We start from the raw sequence: 16,529 nt of genomic DNA on the forward strand, positions 1-16,529 counted from the left end.
CAGAAATCATACAGAGGAAAGAAGACGTGGGAAGGGTAGTGGCGAGTGTGTAAACGAATGTAACATCAGAAGTACCGTTTTATTCAAATATTTTCTGCAGATTCGAAATTTCGGAACATTGAAGGATGAGGGGATTCACTTCATCCCAAAACTTTGACTTTCCAGTTTGATGTATCATTACCACTATCTTGGCCATTACTGTACGAAATTGATGTTATTTGTGGTCATTCAAAGGAATGGCAGTGAAAAAGATGCAAGGAACTGTCGCAAAGTGTCTTTCTTACCAAGATTTTCGTGATGCATTCCTGCAGAGCTTTTGGTCTACAGAGACACACAAGAAGGAATAAAGCACGAGGTGATCGTTGCGAAAGATTACGTAGGCTCGAGATTCAAGAGACTAATAAAATTTTCAGAATTCATGATCAAGAAAATCCGTATTTGAGCGTGCCATGCAAACCAGAAGAGATGATCAACACTGCCACACGAATCTTCCGACTCATTGCCAAAACGTTTTAAGTGGGAGATTCAACATGTACATAAATACGTCCTGTACCATGCTGCACGAACTAGAATTTGTATTCAGTACACAGCACAGCCACGGAGGGAGGTGAAATTAGAGAAGGACACGTTGGTGAACTGTCACCTTGGCAGAGTCAAGATGATTATAGTAATTTTTAAATGAAATCATTTCCGCTTTTGGCTGTTAAAGCATTATTTATTGCAATTGCAATTTCGATATATTATCATTTTCAAGCATTTTGGGATGTTGCTCAGTTAAATAAAGCTGTGCCATTCTGTGAAAGAGTATTTGTATGAGGTGGTGTAAATTTATCCGTTATTCCATATACCATACACTTTATAGAGCTGCTGAAATAATGATGTAAACACTGAAGTTTAAAATTTGTGTAGTAGGCATGGTAACTGAATCACATAAGCGTTAAAGATCATCTGCATGATTACTGCTGCTCCGGATCACATGCCTTTGGTTCAAGAACTACCATGTTGCAGAAGATTAGCTTCGAACAGTCAAGAATGTTGATGTCATAGCGCCACAGTGATCCCTTTCTGAAACTGTCAAGGACTAGAATGAGGCCACCAGTCTACTCTATACTGCCTGCCCCAGCGTAGCAATATGTCCACACTGCACACACAAGTGAGGTGACTGTGTAGCCTATTCTACATTCCTTTCCCTAGTTGTGTGTACAGTAAAATGATACCCACAGTAAGTGTGTGTCGGTGGCGAAGTGCACATGTAGCGTTTAACGACAGTTTCCCAAAAACACCAAATCAGGCTCATTTCATCAGACTATTGATAACATGTTTATTTACTTATTGAACTTATTGTCTTATGAGTTTATTGTTTCACGTATATTTTGCCAATGAACTGTTTTGAGTACGTCAAATTTCACTTGTTATATCATAAGAATACCACATACACACACTGTTGACTTGTGCATTGTTCTTGTGGTATCTATCTCAAACATTCACCATGTTTCTACAGAGCAAGTAGATTTGAACCAATTCGTGATTGATGGGGTACATATGTCCCATTAAAGTAATATGCACTTTTGAATATTGAGATGTCTGTCTCTTATACCTACCTAAGGCCAGCATGTAGCGAGATGCTTCCAGAACTTGGAGAAAAGTACCACAGACCATGGGATGGGTGTATAGAAGGCTGTGAGCAATCAAATGGGATAGTGTGTGTCTGTAGCGTGTCTGTTTTCTTATACATCACAGACATTGTTTTCGAACATCACTAACACTTCCGTAGTTCCACTGGTTTATACATAATTTGCAAGTAGTCGGACATATATGCCCCAGGAAACAATGTAGAAAACATTCGTGTGTGGTACATCAAACCTTCGTTCAGGTATTATATTGAAAACTTGTGTGCAATATTTCATGTTTTTCATTGACAAGAGAATAAATATGTTTCGATGCTGTTCTTTGTACTTTTATTCATAGTTAACGTCCTGATAAAATCTTTGCAAATTAAATATTTATATTTAAATCCGAGTTTCACATGAAAATGTGGATCTAGTTAGGTTTATGGGACACATGTGCCCCACCATCAATTTTCAACATCAGTCAGCTTAAATTTTTTTGGCAGTGACAGCGTGTTATTTATCACAAAGAATGACAGGTTTTGACCTTTTATTTTTCAAATATATGCTAAATAAAGTTTAACCATGAAAAGGTTAAGCACACCGACCGGCTATGAAGCAGTGCATTCTATACATAGTTCAACTTGAGCAATATGGAAACATGAGTTGTCATAAGAAACTTCTCAGATGATTCATCAATATTATGTTCATTGTTTAACGATATTAACTGTTGCAATGTTCAACCTTCGACTTTGTTCTGGTCAGTTTAAAGCTAAATTCAATCACACCCAAAGGTGTCTTGGTACAACTTTTTGTTATAAATATAAACTCAGAAATTGTGCTATGCACACTACTCATTTCTTAAGCACAAATATGAATGATGATCACTCTGAATATCTTGTAATTGAATGGGGAAGGAGCCAATGTAAATGTCAGCAGAGTAATTCTTCATGAGATGCTGTTTAACGCAATAGTTCTGATTTGTAAGTCGAGATTTGCTGCTAAACTGTTTGCTAGATCTTCAGTCATTTTTATTAAGATGGTACAGTCTTGAAAGATGTTACCTCTCACACAATCCAAAGATAAAAATTAATGTTACGGTCGTCTCCTCGAATCTGATTCTGATTGAGTAAACGGAGTTTTAATAATCAAAGGTCACACTTAAGATAGTGGCGTTTCTGGAAGCTGATAATCTGGGCCGTGCCTCAGGCTGGTCAGAGGTTGAACGATCTATGAGAGGTATTTGGGACAAAAATTTTGTTTGTGAATGCCCCTCTATCTAGTTTAAGAGGATCACCCAATACGCATAATTGTAAATAGAATAGAGGGAGTTATGAAATATTATAAACATCAGTGACTGGCAGTGGGGAGCCCTCTGTAATTTACACGGCTCTCTTTATTAACTCAGTGCGGATTTTAATGGATTGTGAATGTTCTGTGGCATATTTGAATGTGTAGCGTATTGGACGTGAGACAGAGAGAGCTACAGGAAACACATCGGCCAAGCAGGTGACTGGTGCACAGGACCACAGCCCAGCGTGAGTGGCATAAGATTCTTGGAAGTGAGGTCAGCCCGGAACCCACAGGGGGCGACTGGCATTGTCCTCCCACGTGACTGCTTACGGATAATGTCCGAATGGAGGGCAGTAAGGCGTCATGTGTGAGATTCAAGGGTGCATTTTCATGTTTTCTGATTTCTTCTGCTGCTTGTAGGAAGCAAGGACCACAGGAAACAAAATCTAACCTCATAGCAATCTACTCTGAATTCCTCGAAACCAATATGAAGCTATGGACATTGGTGGGAGAACATACAGTTGGCGTAAAGATGTGTGACATCAGATTGCAGCACTGAAATGAATGCTTTTCCGTAGTAGTAGGGGAGAGTTTCATGCTGCACCAGAGGCTGAAAAAAATGTGCTGTTTTAGGCGGGGTTCTCTGTTGGAAGGAGTCCTTGTGATTGGAGCACATTAGATCTTAATTTTGCGACAGGTGAGCCGGCCGCGGTGGTCTCGCGGTTCTAGGCGCTCAGTCCGGAACCGCGCGACTGCTACGGTCGCAGGTTCGAATCCTGCCTCGGGCATGGATGTATGTGATGTCCTTAGGTTAGTTAGGTTTAAGTAGTTCTAAGTTCTAGGGGACTGATGACCATAGCTGTTAAGTCCGATAGTGCTCAGAGCCATTTGAACTATTTTTTTTGCGACAGGTGACTCGCACCTTTTGGCGCGAAGAAACAGGCAGGGCGTAAGTGAGCTCCGGAGGGAAGCAGAATGGCGTAGGATGCGAGAGTGTCAACATTGAGTTCGGCTTAGTACGCTGTGGTGTTCTAATCGACTTGGTGTTAAGAGCATGCTAGTGGCTGCCCCACCTTGGAATCCCGCAAAGGTACTAACGACTCAATCTTTGTGCAGGGACCAGCACATTCGCAGGACACAGACAGCTCTGCGCAGTACAGTCCTACTTACTGTGAGCACAAATGGAAACACCGGCGGAGTAGTTCAATTTGATTTCACACTAGTGAAATCCAGGAAGAGCGCCTGTGTCTTCCCCTCCGCACCGGTAACGAATGTGTGGACTTATGGGTTTTATTCACTGTTTACTGTATGTCAGTTACGTGTTCTAGACAAGCGACTAAGCTGGCAACCATATTTGTTCAGATTCTAGGAGAAAATTTGGACCGGTTTAGTGGAATTAGAGCGCCAAACTCTGGAACCGTCGGAAAAATTACCACTCAGTTTTATGACTCATACTGGGCATTAGTACATGGAAATATGTTTGAACCAACCATTTCTGATGTAGGAACTGAACTACGTTCTTATTTAAGCATGCACATACAGTAAAGAGCCAAATAAACTAGTACACCTGCCTAATATCGTGTAAGGCCACCACGAGCACCCAGAAGTGCCGCAACACGATGTGACGTGGACTCCATTAATGTCTGAAGAAGTGCCAGAGGGAACCGACACCATGAATTCTGCAGGGCTGTCCATAAATCCGTAAGAGTACGAGTGAGTGGAGACATCTTCTGAACAGCACGTTGCAAGGCAACCCCAGATATGCTCAATAATGCTCATGTCTGGGGAGTTTGGTGGCCAGCAGAAGTGTTTAAACCCGGAACAGTATTGCTGGATCCACTCTGTAGCAATTATGGCCGTGTGGGGTGTCGCATTGTCCTGATGGAATTGCCCAAGTCCGTCGGAATGCACAGTATGATGGTGATCAGACAGGATGCTTACTGTTATGTCTAGACAAGACAGCCTAGACACAATGCGAGGAAGCCGAAAGGCACGCGCTTAAACTCACGCAGGCTGGCGTGAGGTCTGAAATAGGATACGTAATGAATGCTATAAAGAAAAGTACGTAGCTGCTGGAATACTTAACTTTAATCCACATTTGTAGAACATCGCTCTTGATGATACATTAATAGAATCTCAATATCAATGGAATACGGCGCCTTGCTAGGTCGTAGCAAATGTAGCTGAAGGCTATGCTAACTATCGTCTCGGCAAATGAGAGCGTATTTGTCAGTGATCCCCTTCTGGCAAAGTCGGCTGTACAACTGGGGCGAGTGCTAGTACGTCTCTCTAGACCTGCCGTGTGGTGGCGCTCGGTCTGCTATCACTGACAGTGGCGACACGTGGGTCCGGCGTATACTAATGGACCGCGGCCGATTTAAAGGCTACCACCCAGCAAGTGTGGTGTCTGGCGGTGACACCACACTTACGTACAAGTCACCTGCCATGGTCGTATGCAGGGGTCCCACATCACTCCAACTGCACACGCCCCACACCATTACAAAGCCTCCACCAGCTTGAACAGTCCCCTGCCGACATGCAGGATCCATGGATTCATGAGGTTCTGTACACGTCCATCTGCTAGATACAATGTCCTACCAGACAATATGTTTCCAGTCATCAGCGGTCCAATATCGGTGTTGAAGGGCCCTGGTGAGGGGTAAAGCTTTGTGTCATGCAGTCATCAAGGGTACACGAGTGAGCCTTCGGCTCCGAAAGCCCATATCCATGATGTTTTGTTGAATGGTTCACAAGCTCACACTTGTTGATGGCTCAGCATTAAAATCTGCAGAAATTAGCGGAATGATTGCACTTCTGTCACGTTGAACGATTTTCTTCAGCCGTCGTTGGTCCCGTCCTATCAGGATCTTTTCCGACCGCACTGATGTCGGAGATTTGATGTTTTACCGGATTCCTGAAATGGAAATGGGCGTATGGCATCGTTGGCCGGGAGGCCCCATCCGGGGACTCTTGGCCGCCAAGTGCAAGTATTTTTTTTCAGTCCACGCCACACTGGGCAACTTGCGCGCCGGTGATGAGGATGAAATGGCGATGAGAACAACACAACACCCAGTCCCAGAGCGGAGAAAATCTCCAACCTGGCCGGGAATCGAACCTGGCCCCGGTTGCACGGGAGGCGAGCACGTTACCACCCAGCTAAGCAGGCGGACGCCGGATTGCTGATATTCACACTTCAGTCGTGAAATGGTCGTACGGGAAAATTCCCTCTTCATCGCTACCTCGGAGATACTGTGTCCCATCGCTCGTGCGCCGATTATAACACCACGTTCAATCTCACTTAAATCTTGACAACCTGCCATTGTAGCAGCAATAACCGATCTAACAAATGTGCCAGAGACTTGTCGTCTTGTATAGGCGTTGCAGCCAGCAGCGCCGTATTCTAGCCGTTCACATATCTATGTATTTGAATGCGCGTGCCTATATCACTTCCTTTGGCGCTTCAGTGTATATCCACCTATATGTAAGAGATTATAAATAAAATCGTGTAAGAGCCACTTGTATATGATTTTTTCCCAGTAATACCCCTTGTATGCCAATGTAAACCTATAGTCATTACCATGACTGAGTGGACAAACCACTCACGTGACAGGGACTTTGCAGTAGCTGACTGGTCCTGCAAGACTACAGAAACCAGAAGAAGCAGAAGAAAAGTATGGAACCACTTTTTCCCAATAATATATGAGTGACAAATGTTGGTCCATCAGACTGCAGCAACATGAATGTTATTTTGTCCTTGCCAACGTATCCTGGTGGGATTCACTTCAAGCATCCGTTTGTATTTTTTAAAAACGTGATTTCAGCCCAAATAACAGCTATTACAGTATAAGTGCAACGTACATGACATTCAGCAGTCAGTGATACTCCACCACTGAAAAGAGTAAAGCTGAAAATTGTGTTCATATTTGATGGTGTTACTGTGTAGCTCCTCGATCTAATATGGAAATATTTCTGTTTTGAGATCATCACAGGAAGCTGACATGTTTTATTTAAGCCAAACATATTCGAGGATTCCGAATCAGTTGGTAAGGGATAAAGCAAACCTTATTATACCTTTCAAACAAGACAAAATGGATTTAAAATATATTTAATAAGGACATTTATGAACTGACATACTGGCATGCATTAAATAAACTTATAATCATATGTGGACATTGCTGGAATCACACACAGTAGGGTTTCTGGTTACCGGTGACTCAAGAAAAATTGAGTGACTGGTGATATAAATGAAAGTTCCAAAGTTTCTTTTGAAAAGATAGTACACCAGTACGGAACTGTGTCAGTATGTTGCGAACCACGAACATGTTTGTACACGTGTCATGCATTCAGTTCGATAGGATATTGCGCAGACTAAAAATCTGTTTGTACGTGGATAGAAAAACTGAAGCAATCAATGAAAGTCTCAACTCAAAATCAGTGTGACTGGATAATCTTAGCAAGGCAACAGCTATAAAACGTGAGATATATTTGAATCCCAGTTGAAGCAGTTGAGTGAAAGAATCCATCCATGTGAGATATACACTGAGGGAAAAATTGAAGCAATCAATGAAAGTCGCAACACGAGAATAATGGAATTAGTCAGGTTTATCAAGGCAACAGCCGTAAATGTTGATATGTATGAATTCCAGACGGAACATCTGAATGAAATAATCCATCGAGATGGAACTGAGATAGAACAGTTAAATAAAAAAAGAAAACCCCAAGTGTACATAAGTTATATACTATCCCTGAGTCTGTTTAGTATGTAATGGCATATCAACAGAACGAACCGCTACGAAGCCACAGGAGGCAACTGAGCAGAAGTACGACTGCTAAAATTAGAACAGTTGGAATGAGACCATTCTCTCCCAGAAATATTTATTCCTGTAAATAAAAGTCGTAAACGACTCTCCCACGCACGTGATAAGATTAATGGAGGCAGAAGAAGAGAAGGAGAAGAAGGAGGAATTACTATTACCGATTTCAGTAACTGTCACAGAGAAATTAGGAAAGATGGAGCGTATGAGATCAGCAGGGAACCATCGTATATGCTTTTCACATGTGTATAAACTTAACTACACATGCACTACAGGTCGGGAATCGAGAATTTGAAAGAACACCTGGTTGAGTGGATCTAATATTCTCCAAAACTTCGAACACTGTCAAGTATTTCTCGAAAGATATACAAACAGTACCACAGTGCAATTTATCTTGTTGCCAGAGGCGATAGCGATGTACTGGCTCCTTCTAAGAAAGGGTATGTTCATAAAGGTTTCCAGACTACCCACTACAAGCCGATAGGTCTCTGTTTACCAGGAAAATTGGGACTGTAGCTTTGTCTGAAACAGAACAAAATATTTCACTACTGAAGGCGATACCGACTCCTTCCAGGAATAGGGTGTTTCCCCATTCACAAAGGAGTCTGGATCACCCCAGAGGAAGAAGTAGGCAGTTACTTCGTCTGTGAGAATTTGCCGTTTTGTCTGAAATATGGCGGTTTATCTCACTAGCGATCTACCAACTCTTTCTAAGAAGGAAACCACCCAATAGAAGTTGCAAGTCTCTGGCTGTCAAACACAGAGATAACATTTGCATGTTGGTAGGACAAAGGCTTTTGGTCTAACATGTTGAGAAAGATAGACGAGTAGACTTGCTCCAGCCTGCTGGTCAGAGTTCCTGCAATCCTGTTGGCTATTGCCAAAGTAGGAGGAGGAACTTGAGTTTGTATAAACCCTTCCCCTTCCAAAGTCATCCTCATTCTGCCTTCGTCTGCAGCTGTGTTTGATGACTCTCTGTGATCATCATGAAATATTCCTCATCCTCCATCAGGGCCACTGCGGCAAGTGCCTAAGATTGAACGATTGCTATGTAAGTATATATTTTCATCTTCACCAATTGAGATTTCGTTAAATCCGTGTATCTGTGTGTCTCTCTACAAGTTCTTCAGCACCTATACACTTGTAGATAGGTAGGAAATTACTCTCCCTACACGTCAATGATAGTTTGCTGCCCAATCCACTCATACCATGTGTGTGTGTGTGTGTGTGTGTGTGTGTGTGTGTGTGCGTGTGTGTACGTGTGTGTCAGATCACATTTCGTAGTATATTTTCGTAGTTTGTGGTCAGATATCATAGTACATTTTCGTACTTTGTGCTCAGATTTCGTAGTATATTTTCGTTACAAAAAGTTTCTTTGTTTTTGTTACAGCATTCATTCGCCAAATTCAGGAGGAATTAACTCCAGTGCTGGAGGCCGAAAGAGAGTCAGTTGATAGGGGTATGCAGCCTCCTCAGATCACACCACAGCCTCCACCTGCGGTTCCACCAGCACATCAGCTATGTAAGTACGAGTTCATAATTTAGTGTTCAGATTTGGTAATATCTATTCACTTTAGAAGAATATTACAGTTTTTCTTTCTTGTTATAGTACATTATCTGGATATGAATGGTTGCTGGTGCCTATAGGCAAGCAGGTCAAAGAGTCGGAGGAGTCCCCAGCCATGTAAGTACACATTACCGTTAAAAAATATTTTTGGTTGTTGTATTTCATGTATCTCCGTGCCTGCTGTTATATTTTTAAAGCGATATGTTCTTCCTGTAGTAGGTGATTTTGAGGAGGTTGAGGGGTGCGTTACACTACGCCAACAAACCTATCACAACAGCCATGTAAGTACATTTGTGTTTATCAAATCGTGTTTCGTAGGATATTCTGATTTAGAAAAAAAAGTTTGCAATTCGTCTTCATGTTGTTCTTACAGCTTCTATGGGGGTATATGACGATGAGATTGAGATGCCAGACTGGAGGAAATGGAGTGGGAGCTGCAGTACAGTGAAACCGGCGAGGCAGGGAGAAGCAATAAGTACGTACACTCACATGCTACACAAAAATAAAGAACACATAAAATCATAATCACAAAAAAGAAATACACTGGCATTCAGAACTTTTAAAAGCTTCAAATGCTGCTCATCCGATACAGTGAAGTGTGGCATTTTCCATATTATTTTATTGATGGTGACCCCCTTCTCTTCTTGAGCCATATAAATATGTGAGTTGTTATCCATTGGACTCTGTACGATAACAAGTTCCCATTTAGCATTCATAGCAATTCGCCGTATGTCTTCAAAGTAACCCATAAGCAGTTTAGTGGTATACATGCACTACATATCTTGTACTCCTCCACTGTTCTACTCACTAGCTCCTCAATGAACCATCCAGTATTTTCTAAGTCGTCCAAATTCGAGGGAGAAGCAGAGACATACATTTTAAGGGTTCATGCTGCGCCTACATTGCGTGTACAGACAGTCTCAGACCTGTTAAGTTCATATCATGTCTTATGAAACAGCAATGCTAAAGCACTGTATGAAAGGCTCGATGCCATTGTAGCACTACCAGCCCTTTTCATAAATTATTCATCATTATATATGAAACTGCTGCATGGGAGGATAAAAATATCTTGATGTTGGATAGCAATCCTAATTTCTTGTGGTTGATGCATAAGGTTTATGCAAGAAATATTCCTGACATATAACAGCATGTCACATTCTACCGGGTTAGTTATATCAAATGACATCATTGCAAGGTGAAGACCCACTGATTTAAGAATCTCAAAGTCTGCATGTGTAATCACCTTGCTGTTCTGTTGCGAAGTCCAGCCCTGTGAGTTGTGTGTGGTGGTTTTATACCTTACGCCCATCCTCTCTCCATTGACAATGTTGTGGCGTAACAGGCTTGCTACGCCACACTGGGAAGGGAGCCGAAAGAAAGGCACGCGTACACACACGCCGACTGGCGTCAAGTCTGGAACAGGATAACTATTGAATGGTAGCAAGAAAAGTACGTAGCTGCTTTATACTTTACTTTTAATCTTTGTTGGTTACACGTTCTTCTTGAGACATTTATACGATAACTCTCAAACTAGGTAAGGCTAATGGCGCCTTGCTAGGTCGTAGCCATGGACTTAGCAGAAGGCTATTCTAACTGTCTCTCGGCAAATGAGAGGAAGGCTTCGTCCGTATTGTCGCTAGCAATGTCGTCCGTACAACTGGGGCGAGTGCTATATCGTATCTCCAGACCTGCCTTGTGGTGGCGCTCGGTGTGCGATCACACAGTGGCGACACGCGGATCCGACATGTACTAAATGGACCGCGGCCGATTTAACCTACCACCTACCAAGTATGGTGTCTGGCGGTGACACCACATTCCTCCCCCGCAAATCGGCGAACGGTCGTGTGATAAGGCTTCCGCCCGCCGTGGGGAGGACCCCATGTTGACGTATGCGACGAGGTGGGGAGCCTAACAACAGGTGAGGCTGTGCCAGCCGCACCCGGCCATTCGGTCCGAGGGGAGCTAGGAAACGCCTGAAAACCTAGTCCAGGGTGCACGTCAACATGCGGTGTATGCGCCCGTAAAGAGACAGGAGGGGCCGAAGGGTCGACCTCCATTGCGTCGGGGTACCCGACGCGCGATGACGGCATGGGGTCCGGAGCAGGCAAGAGTTCCTCGGCGGAGGACAGCTGGTCACGGGTAGCGATCGGCGGCGCGTGACCCAGGGAGGCGCTTGGCGGCTGCAGCGAAGCGTCCACTGCGGGCGGCGCCGGCTGGAGAACAGGCGGCGGCGGCGGCGGCTGCGGCGGCGCGTCGCCATGGGGCAAAATGGAAGGCAGCGTCGGTAACACCTGGGGATGAGGCGAGCCAGTAGATGGGTCCCCAGGGCGCTGACCTGACGGCACCGTCGCTGAAAGCAGACGGGGAGCGGCAGAACCCGCGCGACGACAGAGGCGCAGCTGATTGAGATGCCGACGCACCTCACCAGAGGCCCCCAAAACCAAATACATCGCGCGGCCGAGGCAGCGAAGAATGCGCCCTGCGAGCCAACGCCGTGAACCTCGATAGTTGCGAAAAAATACAACGTCGCCTGGAGCAAAAGCAGGAGTCTGCCGCTGCACAGGAACCTGTTGCGGCGGGTGCAGCAAAGACATCAAGGTCCGATGAGGACGGCCGTGGAGCAACTCAGCCGGCGAGCGACCATCTCGGGGCTGAGAGCGATACGATGACAAAAAGAGCAACAACGCGTCCTCCCGAGAATGCGACGCTTTCAACTTCAACATCTGTGACTTGAAAGGCCGGACCAATCGTTCAGCGGCACCGTTTGACTGAGGCGAAAACGGCGCGGATGTCAGATGTTTAATACCATTGGCCTGGCAGAATGACTGAAATTCTGCGGACATAAATTGTGGGCCATTGTCGGAATCAATAGTCTGCGGAAGACCTTCAATGCAAAAGATAGCAGACAACGCTTGGATGGTGGCGGAGGACGTCGTGGAAGACATCCGGACAACAAAAGGAAAATTACTGAAGCCATCTACCAGAACCAACCATCGAGCATTCCAGAATGGACCAGCAAAATCAATGTGCAAGCGTTGCCAAGGGGAAGTGGCTTTTGGCCATGCAAAGACTTTCCGCGGCGGCGCGGATTGTTGTTCGGCACACGTCATGCAAGAAGAGCACATATTCGTAATCGCAGCATCGATTCCGAACCAAGTACAGTGCTGACGAGCAAGTTGTTTCGTTCGCACTATACCCCAATGTCCTTGGTGAAGAAGCCGTAAAACAGAGGACTGTAACGAACGTGGGACCACGACTCTGGACTGATCATTATCAGAACGCAACATCAAAACACCACGTCGAACAAAAAGTCTCTCCTTGTGAGCAACAAATCGGCGAACCAACGGATCCTCGATCCGAGACTTTGACAAAGGCCATTGCGTAGCAACAAAACGCAAAACAGTAGCAAGGACAGGGTCAGCAGCTGTGGCGGTAGCTACACGACGAAAATCAATCGGAAACGATTCGACCACTTCATCGGTTTCCGAATCAATGAACATGCAAGCAAATTCGGAAGAATCGAATGCTTTATCCTCAGCAACAGGCAAACGGGACAACGCATCGGCGTTTCCGTGCTTAGCAGTGGACCGATACAAGATATCGTAGCGGTACTGCGAGAGGAAAATAGACCAGCGAATGAATTTCTGCGCTGTACGCGGAGGTACAGGCTTGTTCGGATGAAAAAGTGACGTCAAAGGTTTGTGGTCTGTGATGATGGTAAAGTGACGACCATACAAGAAATCATGGAACTTAGTAACACCAACACGAGAGCCAAAGCTTCTTTCTCTATCTGTGAATAATTTCTTTGCGCAGACGAGAGCAATTTGGACGCAAAGGCAATAGGGCGATCATGCGTGCCAACTTTGTGCGCAAGCACAGCACCGATCCCGAAATCCGATGCATCTACCATCAACAAAAGGGGTTTCTGGGGATCGAATGGCGTAAGGCAAGTATGAGAAAGCAACGCAGATTTCAACGGGCGAAAGGCGCGTTCGCATTCCGTCGTCCAGACGAACGGAACACCTGTACGGCGTACGCGATGAAGCGGAGCTGAAATGGAAGAGGCATTGCACACATTCACTCACACCTTGTGATCCCAAATCGTTTAATGTACTTGCGACCTCATCACGCAATGCGTGAGGAACATTGCGCGCTCTGAAAAATGTCTGTTGCGCGTTTACTTTCAGTCCCAAATGTGCTTCATAGTTCGTAGCGCAACCAAGGCCCGGTGCAAAAATGTCTGCAAAGTCTTCACATAAGCGAGAAACACTGCCCGAAGGCACAGTCTGATTCACTGATAGGACCTGATTTACAATAGACATGTTAAACAACTGAAATAAATCTAAACCAAACAAGTTCACTGCAGTAGAAGAACGAAGAACGTAAAATGACACAAGTTTTGTTTGTCCCTTGTATGTTGCAAGAAGAGTGCACTGTCATATCACAGGAATCTTCTGTTCTGAATAACTATGTAACTTAACATTTGCGGCACGCAACGGAGGTGCGCCCAGTTGCTTGTACGTGTCGTGATTGAGCAATGAAACTGCAGCTCCGGTATCGAGCTGGAATGGTATGACCTCGCCATTAAAGTCCAAATCGACAAAAAGTTTATTGTCCTGCTGACGACAAGAGCGACTGTTTTGTGCAATTTGAACAGACACTGATACAGCATCACTTGCTAATTGACGTGATTTCCGGCGACGTCGACGCACACTTTTTGCGGGACGAACACAGTCACTGTTAGAGACAGTGGCACTGGACGAAGTGGAATTAACTACATGAATGTCCATGGGCTAAGGTCCATGAGCCTGAGTGTCCTTGGTTCGATTCCGGCGCGAAGCAAAGGGCCTGGAACGGTTGTGATTGTCTGATCTGAGCTTTTTCTGGCAAACACTTTGAACATGTCCTTTCCTATTGCAGAAAAAGCAAATAGCTTGGCGTGATGGGCAATTTTCACGCGAATGTCTAGTAGCACACCGCGGGCATGATTTACTGCATTTGTGTGCTGGCGCGGCTCACCTGGTTTAGAGCGCGGCGGCAGCTGCGTCGAAGTGCGCGAGGGCAATTTACCGGGCCGCGCAGCGCGTCCAGCGGGCCGGTTAACGTTACACACGGCTGGCGAAGTTTCAAAAGATTCCTGAGCACAGTCAAGTGTGTCTTGTCTATCCAATATGTCTATCACTTGTTGAAGGGAGGGATTAACTAGTTTCAAAATTTGCTCCCGTATGCGAACATCAGAAACGTTCTGTGCAATTGCATCACGCACCATTGTATCTGAATAAGAAAGGCCACAGTCACAGTCAAAGGCACAGTCCCTAGTAAGTCCTTGCAATGTTGCAACCCACTCCCTATTAGTTTGACCGGCTGTACGTTTTGTACGAAAAAACGTATACCGTTTTGCAACTACATTGACTGTTTCTTTGAAATAGGCGTCTAAAGCAGACAAAATTTCTTCGTATGACAGAGTTGCTACGTCGCGTCGGGGAAACAATTTCACTATCACACGGTAGGTGGACACACCGACACAAGAAAGTAAAAACGGCTGCCGCTCATTACCTTGAATTCTGTAGGCGGCTAGATGAAAGCCAAACTGTCGGGACCATTCCGTCCAAGTCTCGTGGGTTTGGTCAAACTGGCGAAACTGCGGTGCAACTGCATGTTGTGGCTGCTGTAGCGGTGAAGCGGCGGCTGCCGCATCAGTTTGAATGGCACGTGGACCCTGGACGAGCTGTCCAAGGGCATCCAATAACGCCTGCGTCTGCTGATTCTGCAAGCGATAAAATTCGGACAGTACATCTGGCGAAGCCATGACACAAGTAAATGTAAGCAATCAGAAAGAACACTTCTCTCGTCGCCAATCTGTTGTGGCGTAACAAGCTTGCTACGCCACACTGGGAAGGGAGCCGAAAGAAAGGCACGCGTACACACACGCCGACTGGCGTCAAGTCTGGAACAGGATAACTATTGAATGGTAGCAAGAAAAGTACGTAGCTGCTTTATACTTTACTTTTAATCTTTGTTGGTTACACGTTCTTCTTGAGACATTTATACGATAACTCTCAAACTAGGTAAGGCTAATGGCGCCTTGCTAGGTCGTAGCCATGGACTTAGCAGAAGGCTATTCTAACTGTCTCTCGGCAAATGAGAGGAAGGCTTCGTCCGTATTGTCGCTAGCAATGTCGTCCGTACAACTGGGGCGAGTGCTATATCGTATCTCCAGACCTGCCTTGTGGTGGCGCTCGGTGTGCGATCACACAGTGGCGACACGCGGGTCCGACATGTACTAAATGGACCGCGGCCGATTTAAGCTACCACCTAGCAAGTGTGGTGTCTGGCGGTGACACCACAGACAATATGTAAACGCTGGGAAGCTGGAGGCTGTTCGAAGTCATGAGTGGTTAAGGGTCACCACTGGTTTCGGTTCGAGCAAGCTGAAGGTCGTCATCGTCATTTCTACATTCGATAGGTCTCAGCCGGTTGAGGGTCAACGTCACTTCCGGTCCAGCAAGTCGAAGATCGTCGTCGTAGCGTCCAGTCCTGACTGCTTGAAGGTCGCCGCCGCAGCTGACAGGTGTCTACACGTTGGAGGTCACTGCTGGTTCCACTTAAGATGTAGACACACAATGATTTACTCACCAAAATAATCGACAAGTTGTTTAACCTGGTCCACAATACGCAGCTCCAGATAGTCCAAGGTCTGAACTCGTCACTGGGAGATATATAGCGTTTGTAGGGGTCAACGATCTTATACCCATTTCCAGCTGATGGGAAGAATCTGTATATTGTATGAAGCAGTCTATTACTGAGATAGGAGTTTGTTGCAATGTTACACTGGACACGGATTGTACTGGCAGGAAGTAAATCCACTGGCTAGTGAGATCTGTAAAATTTAGTACGATCCTTCTTCAAAACCTGTCCTTTTGTGAAACGCAGTAGTCGCCCTACTGTATCTTTCTGGTTAAAGTCAATCGTTGCATTCGTTCTCTTTATTTCAGATTTAAATGTTTAAATCGTCAATATTGTATGCACCAGGTTCTGTTGCTACAATTTCCTTTCTACCATTAATTTCAATATGAAGTTTGTTGTTAGCCTCTGTCATGCTCGGAAAGCTGTTGCATGTCTCCAGTCCAATCAGCACAGCACTCCACTCTCCACTGCTTTTAATCAATCGGCGGCAAGTAATTCGCAACTGATACTGATGGTAGTTCTTTTAAAGCAAGATTATGTGACACTGCATCTGAACCTCAA

This window comes from Schistocerca serialis, chromosome 1 (assembly GCF_023864345.2).
Source record: "Schistocerca serialis cubense isolate TAMUIC-IGC-003099 chromosome 1, iqSchSeri2.2, whole genome shotgun sequence".
In the NCBI taxonomy this organism is placed as follows: domain Eukaryota; kingdom Metazoa; phylum Arthropoda; class Insecta; order Orthoptera; family Acrididae; genus Schistocerca; species Schistocerca serialis.